We start from the raw sequence: 15,113 nt of genomic DNA, 5'->3' as shown, positions 1-15,113 counted from the left end.
CCTCTGCCACATGCTAGCAGCTACTAGGAGCCATAAGTGAGAGTTGAGTTTCAATTGTTCAGTGTAGTTTTAGGAGAAATGTACCAGAATATATTTAAAAGCAAAAACACAGTAGATTAAAATAACTCCTTGTAACAGAATAGTAATTATCAGATTAATATATGAAGTTAGAACAACAAAATTAAATCTTAAAGCAATCAGCAAAATACAATAAGATATAGAGACTTTCATAAAAAATGGAGACTGAAAAGGCTTAAATATTTCATCTCCAGACTCTTTAATGTTCCTTCCCAATCCATTTAGATTCCTTTTATCACACCACATGGATCTCCCACAGTGAGGGAGAATTCTTCCCTAAACATGGTCTGGAAGAATTTCAAATTGGATGTATTTTAGAAATTTGGCAGACCCAAACGAAAAGAGGTTGTAGGGAGATGAATTAATTTCTCCCCTGATTTTCAGGCAAGGTGTACAAGGACCAGTGCACCCAGGAATGGTAGGAAGAAAAAGCATCCTAAAACTGGGAGCTATTTGAAATAAATAATGAGCCCTTTGATAGAGTGTGCTATGCTTGCAATTTTACTTCCTGTTTGTAAGAGTAACCTTCCTTCCCCTTCCCCCAAGGAGTAAAGCTCCAGGGAGCAGCTTTCCTACCCTGACACATGGATAGGGAATTAGGAGGCTACTTAACGTCTAAGGAAAACACACCCTGGTTTTTATCAGTTGCCTGGAGAGTGGCTCCAAGGACTCCCAGCTTATGTGTTCTAAAGATGCAGTAAGAGCAATCAGCAGCAGTAGCAATAGCAGTAGTAGTAGCAGTAGCAGTAACAGGAATAGCAATAGCAGCAGGAGCCAGAGCAGGAGCAGGAGGATGAAGAGCAGGAGCAGGAAGAGGCTGGAACAGTATCAGTAAAGCCAGAGGCAGCAGTGAGGTATGCTGGCTCAAGCAGATGGGTGTGAGAAGTGTCTTATCTCTTCTCTTCCAAGAGTCCCTAGCTAAGTCACTCAAATTAAAGTGGCCTGGTAGGTGGGGTAGCCAGCAAAAAATCAGAAAGAATAAAACCTGAAGGAATAGGACAGCAGCTCCAAAGAGTTTGGAGTTCTCTCAGATTTTGCAAGGGTATGTGTGTGTATGCGTAGCAAAAAGCAATGGCAAGAGAAACATGGCTTAAAAATTTGAGAATTCTTTCTTCATCTTCAGTGGTAGACATAATTTTAAAAATTAAAATTAATCTAAAATAGTTACAAATATCATATTTTATAAAATTTATTAATGATCACTAGAAGTAAAGGAATAAAAAGGTAACTAATTAAAACCACATGCCCATGGCTATTCTAAATGTTAAAAAAGCCCACTCCACCAAGTCTCAACAGGAAGAAAAGAGAGACCAGGAACCCCACCGAATATATTGTCTTTTTTACGTTACCACATAAAAATAAGAAATCAGGGGGCTTCTGAGAAATGCAGTTTTTAGGGTAATATTTCCAATTACACAGTCCAGTCCTACTGCTTTATGAATTTCTCATATGCTATCACCTCTACTTAATAAAAAAAATGAGTCATATTTTTCTCCTTTTGTTTCTCATTGTCCTTTTCCTCATTTTTATTTATCTTATTCCCCAACATTTCTTAGTTATTTGTGTACTTATCTTTATTCCCATTTAGGTGTAAATTATGTAGGAGTGGGGCTTATGCTCTATCTTTGTTTTCCTAGTACCTAGCAAATATTATATACATGAAAGATTCCTTTTAAAAGTTTTAAATGCATATCTTTGGTTTTATTTATCTACATTCTCCAATATGTTCTCCCTTCCTCTTTCAGAGAGTCTTTTTATCAGTAAAGAATAAAATATAAAAAAAAAGTTCAGCAAAATGTCCATATTTACCAAATCTGACTTTTTATACAATAGATTAAATTTTTATTTGAACTAGTTGTCAGTGTTAAAGCTAAAGCTCTTGCCCTCTTCCAATATTGGTATCAGTATCAATGAAGTCCTGGGGGCACTGATAAAAACACATTTGCTACAAGTTTGTCTCTCTCTCTCTATATATATATATATTGTAAAAATAGACTCAAACTCTGAACTTCAATCCCCAGAAGCCCTTGCTCCACTTCCCCAAAATGCTTTGTAATCTCATGGAATTCTGAGGTGGGCTGAGATCGAGAAGGGATTTAACCTGATTGCAAAGGCTTTTGGCTCTCTTTTTGGACTTCCGTTTTGGAGCAGACGCGTCTCTTCCATGATGTGAGATTATCTTGTCTAGGCTTCTCTGGCCTAGGCATGTGTTTCTTGTCCTGTATTTTCTTTAATCCTTAATCTTTAATAAACCTCACAAAATATAATACTCCTTGCAGAGATAAATTAATTTCTACCTGCCTCAGTCTCCCCTAAATTTTAATCTTTTACAATATATAATAATAATAATCATTATTATTATCACACAGAGTGAATTTAACAGAGGACAGTGGAAGGACATTAGAATTGTGTCCTGCTAGACAGCTTCTGAGTCTTGAAAGATGGGGAGATACTTTGGCAAAGTGATTGGCATCTATAGAAATCTGAATTTTGTTAGCATTGTCAAGAAACCTTTTCCTAATACATTGATGTATTCTTCATATTTAGTGTGTTCAGTAAGAGAAGGAAATGAAATTTTGTTCTATTTTAAAAATAGGAATGGCTTAATAGGATCAATACCAGTTCTCTGAAGCAAGTTTCTGCTTTTTGACACCTTCCTGTGTCTTATATGTCTGCCTCAGGTAATTATTAGTAAAGATGAGCATACACAATAGAAGGAGATGGCTGTTTTTAACTCTCTTCCTTTGTCAGAACATTTGATTGATATGTTATTATCCTTTGTCTGGATATATGAATTTTACATAAAGTAGCAAAGGCTGCTGGGAAGAAGCAAAATTTAGAAGGGACAATAAGATTGATCTGAAAAGGAATGTGTGTGTGTGAATGCATTATAAATATGGACTCTAAAACTTACCTTTCTTATAGCTGTCACTTTTTCTATCAAATTCTATATAACTTCTACTGTACTTCGTATGAGTTTGCTACTTGCCAAATTTATTTAATTCCTTGAGTATTAAAGATGAAAGAGAACTTTGAGAGTATGTTGTCCAAAACCCCTTGTTTTTATTTTTATTAATTTATTTGAAAATTGGTATCTTTTGAAGTATTCTGTTCTTATTTGAATATATTCCTTCAACTCCCCTATCCAGAGTCCTTCCATATAAGAAGGTTAAAAAAGGAAATTAAGCAACCAGAAGATATCAACTATATTTGCCAGTATATATAATACATAAAATTTGTAGTTCCTTAACTCTGCAAAAAATGTGTTTGATTTCTATCCATTTTTCTTCATGATCACTCGATATAAAAATATTCAGCTTTGTTGTTTGAGTTCTTTTGGTGCCATTAATTTCGTTTACATTGTCCTTGCAATTATGTATTATGGCATTTTCTTGATTCTGCTTACTTTATTTATTATCAGCTCTTTTCATTTTTCCCAAGCTTCTCTTTATACTTAATATTCTTATTTTCCTGCCTGTTCCCCAACTGATGACTACCTATCCTTTTTGAAGATCTTTAATGTCTCAAGAACAGATGTAAATGATAGAGATGTAAATGATAATTTTATTTAATATAGATGTATGTGTATGCATCATTTTTTTAAATTAAGAGTTGGATGAGACTTTAAGAGTATATCCTTTCATTTGCTCACAGGCAACTGGTTGGTGCAGTTGAAAGAGCTCTGGACCCAGAGTCAGGAAGACTTGAATTTGGTTCTTCTTTTAGACTCTTTGTATTTGTGTAATTCTTGGCAAGTTACTTAACTTTAGTCTGCCTCAGTTTCAAAAGCTTTAAAATGTGGATAACACCGTGCTTACAAGGTTACTTTAAGAACGTGGATGATAACACCTTGTGTACAAGGTTATTTTAAGGACATGGATGATAACACCTTGTGTTCAAGGTTATTTTAAGGACGTGGATGATAACACCGTGTGTACAAGGTTATTTTAAGGACGTGGATGATAACACCTTGCTTACAAGGTTACTTTAAGCATGTGGATGATAATGTCTTGTGTACAAGGTTATTTTAAGGACAAATGAGATCATGTTTGAAAAGCTCCTAGCCCAGTGCCTGGCACATAATAGCCACTTGGTATATGCTTAATCCTTTCTCCCTTGTTTGTCCTTTCCTATTTCCCATCAAGTCCCCTCAAAGCATGTGAAGATTTCCCCCAATGGAATGGATGGATGCAAGCAATTTGTCCCAATTGCCATCAAAGCAGTGGAACTGTGATCAGACATCAAGGATATGAAAATTATCTATTTCATTTCAGGCCATTGCTAGTCTTTCTGACTTTCATCTCATGACTGGGCTTTATGACTCTGAAAGAGAATTAGGCTGACAAGTTCATGAAACTCTGCCTCACTTAAATCCAATTAAAAACCCACAAAAGTATGCATATTTTTGACTCAAAAATATAACTACTAGATCTGTATCCCAAAGGGATCAAAATGGGAGAAAAGAACCTCCTTAGATTTATATACTTCATAGCAGTTCTTTTCATGGTGACAAGGAATTGGAAACTGAAGGGAGGTCCATCCCTTGGGAAATGGCTGAATGAGTTGTGGTGTTCCATAAGACATAACAAAGGGGATGGTCATTAATAAGAAAACAAAACCTGCAAATTCTTCTATGAAGTGATATGGAGTGAATAGAAACAGAAGAAAAGAAAAAGCAATAGTGTATGATGGTCAACTGTGGATAACTTAACAAGTATCAGCAATGCAAGGATCCAAGATAACTCTGACACAACAAAAACCACTATTTACCACCATAGAGGGAACTGATTGAATTTGAATACAGATTGAAGCATTCTATTTTTCACTTTATCTCCCTCATGAATGTTTTTTTTTAATATAGGCGTTATATCTTCTTTCACATTAGGATGAACAAGGGAATATGTGTTGTTTAATTAATATATGTATAGCCTATATCATCTCCAGTAATGAAAGATCCCTCCTTGCCTCCACATTGTCTATAAATAAGACAAGATGATAATTTGTTAGGTACATTGTAGAGTGTTTTTTTCAGGTGCTAATTGATATTATTAAATGATCTCTGAGTGCTCTTGCAACTGAATTTATGTGATTCTATGATAGAATTCTATCTATCATTCTATTGAGAGGTCTTTTATCTGTGCTATCTTTACGTGTCTTCAAAGACTCAGTTCATTCTGACCTTTGGTAAAGGGGTGTGCTGTAACCAGTTATAACCTCTTTTTGAAAATCTATTGTTAAATTTTCAATATGAACCTTTATTTCAGAATTATTCTCCTTTCTTCTATGTCTTAGAATATTTAGCTTCCTTCAAAGCTTAGCTTGATTCCTACATGAGTATTTTTTCTAATTCTTAACCCCAGATGCTAGAAGATCTCATTTTCAAATTTCCTTATATTTATTTTTTATTATTTTCAAATTTCCAAACACTTCTTTTGACTATGGAACAATAGTTCCCTGAAGAGCAGGGACTATTTCAATTTCATCTTTATGTTGCCAATGACAGTTGAGTCTCTGGCATTTAATAGGCAAATAAATGTTCATTGAGCAAATAATAAATATGAATCTAGAACTGCAAGAGATTTTAGAGGTTCTAAGAGTTCACATTCTTTCATTTCATAGATGGGGAAGTCAAGGAACAGAGAGGTACAGTGACATCATCACATAACTAGGAAATATCTCAGGCAAGAGCTGAAACCTGGTCTTCTGACTGATTGACCAGCATGAATCAATTACTTTAAAAAAAAAATATATATATATATATATGTTGGTGAATACTCTGGCGAAACATCTCTTCAGATGACTCACATTTCTTACTCATTTAAATAGTTTTCTTTTTTGTTTACAGAATGTCTTCTTTTATATATTTTTTAATTTCATTTAGTAATTTCCCCTCTTTTCATGTCTTTATATTCTGCCTAATATTCCTCTGAAACCTTTGAAATTTGTTTTTTTCTCTAGTTTGTAGTGCAATTTTAGTATGTACACAAATTATATTTTTTCTCATGGGAGAAAGTTATAACTGACATCCTTGTTATTTTTTAGGCATTATACTTTATAATCCTTTGCTATGACAAATTTAGTATTATATTTGATAAGAATTGTATTTAGCTTTTTATATTAAATACCTACCTATTCAATATATATGGTCAAATTATACAAAAAAAAGTTTTGTCACTTTTCAATAGGCAAATTCCAAATTGTTTTCCAAAGGGTCATGTCAATTCACAGATCACCAAAACAAACTCTTAATGAAGCCATGCTATATATTTAAATAAGGCTTTTTCTAGTTTGTTTGTTTTTTAACCATGCTATTATAAATACTTTAGATTTTTTCCAGGAATTAAAGTCAAATTCATTGACTAATTCACTTTTCATATAAAATATGTTAGTATGAAAAACTGAATGATACATTTACATTTATCATAGAGTTTATTTTAAAAAGAAATGATATGACCTCTTAGCCAATTTAAAATTTTAAAATGTTCTTAGAATAGAAACTCAGAACCCTTTAAAGCATACATGATAAAGTAGACAAAGTGTTTACTCAAATTCCTTATAAATATTCTTTTGAATTTCCTTTTATTGTTCTTTTTCACTGGAAAAGTTCTTTATTACATTCTGAAGATACATTCCACTGTGAAAGGTCTACAGATCATAAATATAGATAAAAATTGTAGGGAATGAAGCTTTTTTCATGGATGTAAAAGAGCTAATCAAAAGATTTTATGGCAATACTAAATCCAAATGCTCCCTCATTATTTCCAAATAAAGTTTGTTTTATTGATTATGCTCATATATAATGTTGCCTGTGGTGAAATCAACATTTGTGCTCCCTTTGTGAAACAACATATCAGTAGATCATTATGCCACTCATTTTTAATTTTGTGTTTTAAACTTTTCTTCAGAGTACTAATACAAAAGATGAATATTTTTATTTATTTGTTGTTTATTTATTAATGCCTTTAAGGTATTTTTGCTGTCAATAAAACATGTTGGAAATAATGTAGTAGAAGGTACCTGGGATTTCACATTGGAGGATCCAAGTTAAAATTTTTCCTCTTTTACTTATTTATAATCAAATAAAGTGAATGGCTTTATTTCTCTGGGTCTCAATTTCCTCATTTGTAAGATATAAGGGATAACACTAGATGACTTCTAAGATCCTTTCTTCCTCTGAATCCTATGACCTATTTTATAATTGGTAAAATCTTTTATTTCTATGATAAATATGTTGATAGAATAAAATTTTAACAATTAAAAGTGACTGTAGAACAGACCAGTGAATTGGTGAGTAAAACAAATTATAAGAATATTATCAAGTATAAGAGAAAAAAGTTAAATAAAAATGTTATGTGAAGTAATTTTCTCTAACAGCAATCTGATATTGATAACACAAAGAACTCATTTCAATACATTAAAAAGGTAGGCTTTCTTTCAATAGTCAAATAATATAAACAGACAATCCTCAAATGAAAAATAAAAGCTTTCAAATACCTGAAAATGCAATATTTTTAAAAATTGAGAAAAGAGACTAAAACAACTCTAAGTCCTACTAAGCACTGGTCAAATTGACAAAAGTTTTTTTTTAATATGATCTATTGCAATTACTGAGTGAAAACCCACATAGTGGCATATTTTTGGTCATGCTATTATTTTTTCAGTCTCTACAGAAATCAAATTAGAAAATGTGTTCCTAAGGTTTCAAAACTTCAGATACATTTTGCTTCATCTGTGCTATTATGAAGCATATGCATCAAAAAGATTAAAAGTTCCACATGGACAAAGATATTACAACTTATTGTTTTAGCAAAAAAATTGAAAATGGGGTTATCCATTAATTGAGGAATGACTAAGCAAATTATTTGATGTGGAATTTTATTTTTAATTTGGGCTAAAGAGGAGAGTAGTGATAATATTGTCCCCATACCCCCCTAAACAAAAATAAAGAGAAAGAAAAGAGGATCATTTAGACTTTTAAAAAAAAAATTACATTAGAACAGAAGAAAGTTCATAAGGCAATGGAATTTTTTAGGATAGCTTTAAAAGAAACCTGTTGAACTGAGATTTTAATTTTCATATATAATTTTTTTATCTTCACGTTTATGTATGAAAACACCCTCATATCTCAAATTCAGTATAAAATATTCTAAAATTACACATTCTCAAGGAATAATTTTCTTATTTTCAAATACGTTATGATTATCCCTAAATGATCTGTTTTTCTTCATTGGTCATTATTGACTCCCTTTAAGTGGTGAGGTAAGGATAATTTATAATTGTGTATTAACTGGTCAGCTGACTATTAATGACTTTCCTAAAATACTTTTAAATATCTGAAAACAATTCTCTTTAGGAGTTCTTAGCCTTAGCCTCTGATCAAATTGTGCTAACTCATAAATTAATGGAGGCCAAATTCATGGGAGTTTAATTTGTTAAAATATTAACTAATATCCCAGTATTTGCAAGACTTTGGGCTATTGGTTAGAGCTACCAAGACCAAAACAAAAGAATTGCTGCCCTCAAGTGTATATATTTGCCTTGGTAATACTAATGTACCTAGTGAAGTGAATACAAAAAAAAGGAGAGTAATATAATTTCAGGGAGAAGAAACCAGAGAGAGGCTCAAGTTAAAAATGATCTCTGAACTATGATTTAAAAGAAAGTAAGTAGAAATTCTATATGTCAGAAATTAGTAGGACCGTGGGTAGTGGGACATAGTCATTTACTCAAGTTTTTATGAAAGTCCATATAATAGGAAGATGATACTGATCTTTTATGATAAATGGTGTACTTAGATCATACAAAGTTATGACTTTGAATTATTTTTCACAAACTCGATTCCTAATTCTTTTCTATTTTATTTTATAATTTTACTTCTTCTTATGCATACCAAGCAGGAGAAAGTGAGAGAACAATTTCATAATGATCTCATTGGGAGGGAGAAGGGCTTCAAAAATCAAATATGAGAAACCAGATGAGTTCATATAGAAGATGACATAGAGGTGGAAATAAGCTATACAAATTTCTACAATTATAAATTTACATGGTGTCTAAATAAACATAACAATATCTAAATATTTTGAGGCCCCCTTATTCAGGTGCCTACAATTCACAAGATCAACAAGAAACTACCAAAATGAAGTAATCATAAAAGATTTTTCTAATGAATTTTTGCAGAATTAACACAATATTTAGAAAAAATAATTTTAATATAGAGAAAGGAGCTTTGTATGAACTCCAGAGAAATTGTTAATTGACAAAACTTCAAATATTTTGTTAGGTATATAATATTATTTAAAAGCAAATTATGATATCAAAAATACTTTTCTCTATGAAGCTCTTGCAGTTCACTCTTTTCATTCACTATGGAAAGGAACAGCTAACAATGGGTCAAGGCAAATATGCAGTATTCCATTAGCAATGAAGAGGTAGAAAGTGTATTTATTTTCAGTGAGAAGATTACCGGACAAGTGCTATTTCTACATTTGTTCCATTTCAAATGAATCATCAACTAGGTTCAGAAGATATGTTGGAATATGATCATTTCAGAAGAGAAAAAGAGTAGCTCATTAGCAACTGGATCCATTAGTTCATGAGTACTTACTTTAATATTTCCTTTAAATGTAACCCTGAATTAAAGAAATAGCATCCCTTTAATTATGTAGCTCCGATTCTCCTTAACTTTGGCACTTGAGAGGGAGAACTCATCCACAAACCTCTCTTTGTAAGCAGAATCCAGATCCTCTATTTCAGGGTTCATTTGAAAATTCATGCAGTAATCAACATAATTTGAAGTAACTGCTCTTCCATTTAAAATGCAAAATTTCACATATTTAAGTCTTTTTTTAAAATTATGAAACACATTTTTAAAATGGTGGCAGTTGAAGAGATAGAAACTTAGAAACATTATCCATGATCTTACCACACTGAGTCTAATGGATCATTTGTTGGAAATGGTTAACTTGCTATTTTGTTTGATGCATTAAAACATCACTGATTTGATACATTAGACATGTCATTTATTTAAGTATTCTTTTAGCTTCTTTTTTCAATGTTAACTTTGACTTCTGTTATATTATGAGAAACAAGATAAAATAGAACATTTAACCACATCTATTGTTTTTCATATTAATGTCCTTTGAAATTGAATAAATGCATTTCTACTCATTCTTTAGGAAAATTACCCTGACTGGATTTGGGCAAAAATTTTAGTAAGATCTGTTCATGCTTGATACAATATTTGAGATTTTACTCAGTGTAAGACAATATCACCGCCAAGGGATAAAAATCTGAGGTTTTTTTTTTTCTGTCATGTCATGAAAACGGACACAACTAAAGATATAGCAATAGACTGATTTCATAATACAAATAAATTCTAAACTAATAAGGTTTAGTTTATTTGGGTTTATTGGATTATTATTAATTATTAAATTCAATTATTAGATTACTAATTGTATTAAAAGAATATTCTCTAAATCAATGTATGTGTTCAATAGTGTAGCAAATATATTTTGGATTAATTAGATGAAGATTCATATCAGTCATTAATATGAGAGGGGTAGGGTGTGCCTGATAGAATCAAGAACACCTTGAGACAAAAAAATCAACTTGATCTTAAGTTTGGGGCTAGAATTTGATCAGTCCCTGACATGATCAAGTTCAGACCAAGTTCAAAAGTTTATACCCAAGCCTGAGGAAAGTCTTTAAGCTATCAGCATCTCAAGGGTCAATTGAATTAGCACAGGGAGAGAGCTGTCAGAGCTCTCAGCCCTAAGACTATCTAGTAAACTAGCAATAATCCAGAAAATAAGCTGAAGATGGCATCAAGGAAGGACTGACATTTAAGAAGGTACTCCAACATACCGAACATGGAGACTACCAATAATCATATAGGAAAAAAGTGAGCAAACAACAACAAAAATAGCATCTAACTCTATGGAGACATAGACATAGAAGAAACCAGCAAAAGCAAAAGAAACACATTCAAAGTCCAAAAGAAAAATATGAATTGGATACATATTCTGAAAGAGCTTAAAAAGACTTCAAAAACCAATTAAGGGAGGCAGATGAAAAGTGGGGAAGAGAAAGGAAAATGATACAAGAAGAAATGAGCCAATTGAAAAAGGAGAACCAAAAACTGGTAGAGGAAATCCAGGTATTTAAATCAGAATTGACCATCTAGAAACTAAAGATTTAATGAGAAATCAGGAAACAATAAAGCAGAATCAGGATCACTCAGTGGCTTCTACATTAATGAATTAAAAGGCATGGGATGACATATTCAGGAAGGCAAAAGATTTGGGTTTATAAACCAGAGTCACATATCCAGCAAAACCAAGTATATTCTTTTAAGGGGAAAAATGGTCATTCCATAAGATATAAGATTTCCAAGTAATCCTAAGGAATAAGCCAGACCTAAACAAAACAAACAAAAAATTAAAGGCCAAATATGTGATACAAGAGAAGCCCAGAAAGGTAAATGAGAAAGAAAATTTAAGGGACCTATTAAGGTAAAAATGTTTATATATCTACATGGAAAAAGGATATCTGTAATTCTCAAAAATTACTCTTATTAATAGACAAGATAGAAGGAATTTACTCAAAAAGAGTGTAGAAAAGTAAGCTGATTATGATGTTTTGATGTATATGTAAATGTGATGATATGGAATGGTACATATGTAAGATATATTATGTATGCATATGAATGACATTAAAATCAATCAAATGCTGAAAGAGAAGGTTGAACTGAGAGAAAAGGCAAGGAAGAGATAGAATGGGGATAAATTATATAATATAAAGAGGCATGAAAAAACAATATAGAGAGGCGAGGATAAGGGTGATGACAAGCAATGCTTCAACTTTACTCTTATTGTTTCTGGTTCAGAGAGGGAAAAAAGAGTATACTCAATGGGGCATAGAATTTTATCACCCTACAGTGAAGTAGAAGGGGAAGAAGGCAAGAGAAGTGAGTAATTTGAGAGAGAGGAAAGTATGTGTGTGTGTGTGTGTGTGTGTGTGTGTGTGTGTGTGTGTGTGTGTGTGACAAAAAGCAAAATACTGGTGAGGAGGAATAGGGTGAAAGGGAATAGAGCAGCATCTAAAGGGGATAATGCTATAGAGGGCAATACAAAGTTAGTAATCATAACCCTGAATGTGAATGGGATGAACTCACCCTTTAAATGGAATAACTCTGGATAGCAGAGTAAAAACCAGAATCCTACTATATATTATTTACAAGAAATACATTTGAGGCAGGGTGACACACAGAGATTCAAGGCAAAAGGCTGGAGTAGAATTTATTATGCATGAACTAAAGTAAAAAAAAGCAGGAGTAGCTATCATGATACCAGACAAAGCCAAAGTAGAATTTCATCTAATTAAAAGAGATAAGGAAGGAAAGTACATTTTGCTAAAAGGTTCTATAAACAATGAAATTATATTATTAAACATTTATGCACTGAATGGTATAACATTCAGATTTCTAAAGGAAAAAATTAAAGGATCTCACAGAGGAAATAGATAGTCAGATCATACTAGTGAGTGATCTCAAACTTTTCCTTTCAGAACTAGATAAATCAAACCAAAATATAAATAAAAAAGAAGTAAGGGAAGTAAATGGAGTGCTAGAAAAATTAAAATTAATAGACATATGGAAAAAACTGAATAGGAATTAAAAGGAATATACCCTTCGTCTCAGACATACATGGTACATATACAAAGATTGACCATGAATTAGAACATAGAAATATTGTAAAAAAATGCAGAAAAGCAGAAATAATAAAGGTCACTTTTTTAGATCATTATGTGGTAAAAATTATAATCACCAAGGGTCCATGGAAATGAAAATTTTAAAGTAATTTGAAACTAAATAATCTCATTGCCTTCTTTAATTCCTTCAATTTCTTTTTTCTTCTCCAATTGCTATCACTAGCATTTCTAGAAAAATATTATATAATATAGGTGACAATAGCCATCCTTCCTTCACTCCTGACCTTATTGAGAGGGCTTCTAACTTGTCCCTATTGCAGATGATACTTGCTGATGGTTTTAAATACATACTCTTTATTATTTTGAGGAATGACCCTTCTACTCCTATACTTTCTAGTGTTTTCAATTTTTCTTCATCTATTGAGATAATCATGTGATTTTTGTTGGTTTGGTTATTAATGTGGTCAATTATATGGATGGTTTTCCTAATATTAAACCATTTTTGCATTCCTGGTATAAATTTCACCTGTGTGTAGTGAATAATCCTCATGATCACTTACTGAAGTCTTTTTTGTTTGTATTCTATTAAAGATTTTTGCATATATGTTCATTAAGAAAATTGATCTATCTTTCTCTGTTTTGGATCTACCTGGCTTTGGAATCAGTAGTATATTTGTATCATAAAAGGAATTTGGTAAAACTTCTTCTTTGATTATTTTGTCAAATAGTTTGTATAGTATCAGGTGAGGCTTAATGAAGGTATTATCAGCTTAATTAAACCTTAAAAAATAATTATGAAAGACAAAGATGACCCAGGTGGGCTTTCATTGTGTAAAACCCTTATTTTTTTTAAACCCTTAGCCTTAAACCAATACTGTGTATTGACTCCAAGACAGAAGAGCAGTAAGGGCTAGGCAATGGGGGTTAAGTGACTTTTCCAGGGTCACACAGCTGGGAAGTGTCTGAGGCCAGATTTGAAGCTAGAACCTCCCGTCTCTAGGCCTGACTCTCAATCCACTGAGCCACCCAGCTTCCCCCTATGTAAAATCCTATTGCAAAAGATAGCTTATTTAAATTTTGATGCAATTTAATTGTCTAAGATGTGTGTGATTATCTCATGTTTTTATTTATCAAATGTTTTAGAGAGTCGAAATAAGATTAAAAAAATTACTAACACAGTAACAGTCGCTCTGAGCCCCCATTTAATATTTAGATCATTGTTTGACTCTCTGAATAACTTATATTTATATCAATTTAGAGCTAATTACTGAAATGACTTTTTTTGAAGCAAAAATCAGGTTAATAGAAATGTTTAGGTATAGAATCAATAGGTGTAGTTGGAAAAAGAGATCTTTTCACAGATCTTTTTGAACACATACATATGCACATACCACAGAGGTACACACACAAATGTATGTATGTGTGTGTAAATATATATATGTATACATATATATATATATGTATGTATGTATGTATGTATGTATATGTTGGTTGCTGTTGGGCTCCTAATTTTTCCCAAGTTCAGGCCCTTCCTTTATGATACTAGATCACTGAAATTTATTTCCAGTTGAAAGATATTTTCTGTTGTTTCCATATTGATTTACTATACTATGGAGTATCAGATGATATGATTAAGTTATCTGAGAAAGGTCAATGTCATTCCAGTTCTTCTAAGAAATTTCCCAACTTAATCTAATGGGTTTAATTGATTTGCTGTTGCTCCACATTGAGGCTTCAAAACCTTTTAAGTGGAGATAGGGTGACATAATGATTTTCTCAATCAAGATTTCACTGAAATTTATAGTTGCAAATGCTGTGTAGCTATCTAGTCATTTGGGGATGTTCTCCATTGTCTTTTTAATGTACTCCCTAGTATTTTATTCTAAGGATATTGAGGAAAAGTCTGTGTGGTATGATTCTTAATTAAATTTGTTAATTAACATTCTTATCTCTACAGAAGATATAATCTCCTGCTGTAAAAGAAGGAAAAGGTTAATATGCCAATATGTATTTATTTATTAAGCATCAACTTGTGTACTATGTGAGGGGTAGTTAGGTGACCTGACAGGTAGATTTCTGGGTCTAGAATCATGAAAATTCATCTTCCTTAGTTCAAATCTGGCCTCAGACACTAGCTGTGTGTCTCTGAGATAGTCAATTAAACCTGTTAGCATCAATTTCTACATTTATAAAATAAGAGAAGGAACTATCAAACCACTTCACTCTTGTCAAGAAAAACTCAAAAGCTATGATGAAGTGTTGGGCATGACTGGAAAGGACTACATGTGTATGTATACGTGTTTGGAATTGGGATAAATACTTGGGAA

This window comes from Monodelphis domestica, chromosome 1 (assembly GCF_027887165.1).
Source record: "Monodelphis domestica isolate mMonDom1 chromosome 1, mMonDom1.pri, whole genome shotgun sequence".
In the NCBI taxonomy this organism is placed as follows: domain Eukaryota; kingdom Metazoa; phylum Chordata; class Mammalia; order Didelphimorphia; family Didelphidae; genus Monodelphis; species Monodelphis domestica.
The sequence above is the reverse complement of the archived record's forward strand: the minus strand, read 5'-3'. Positions refer to the sequence as shown.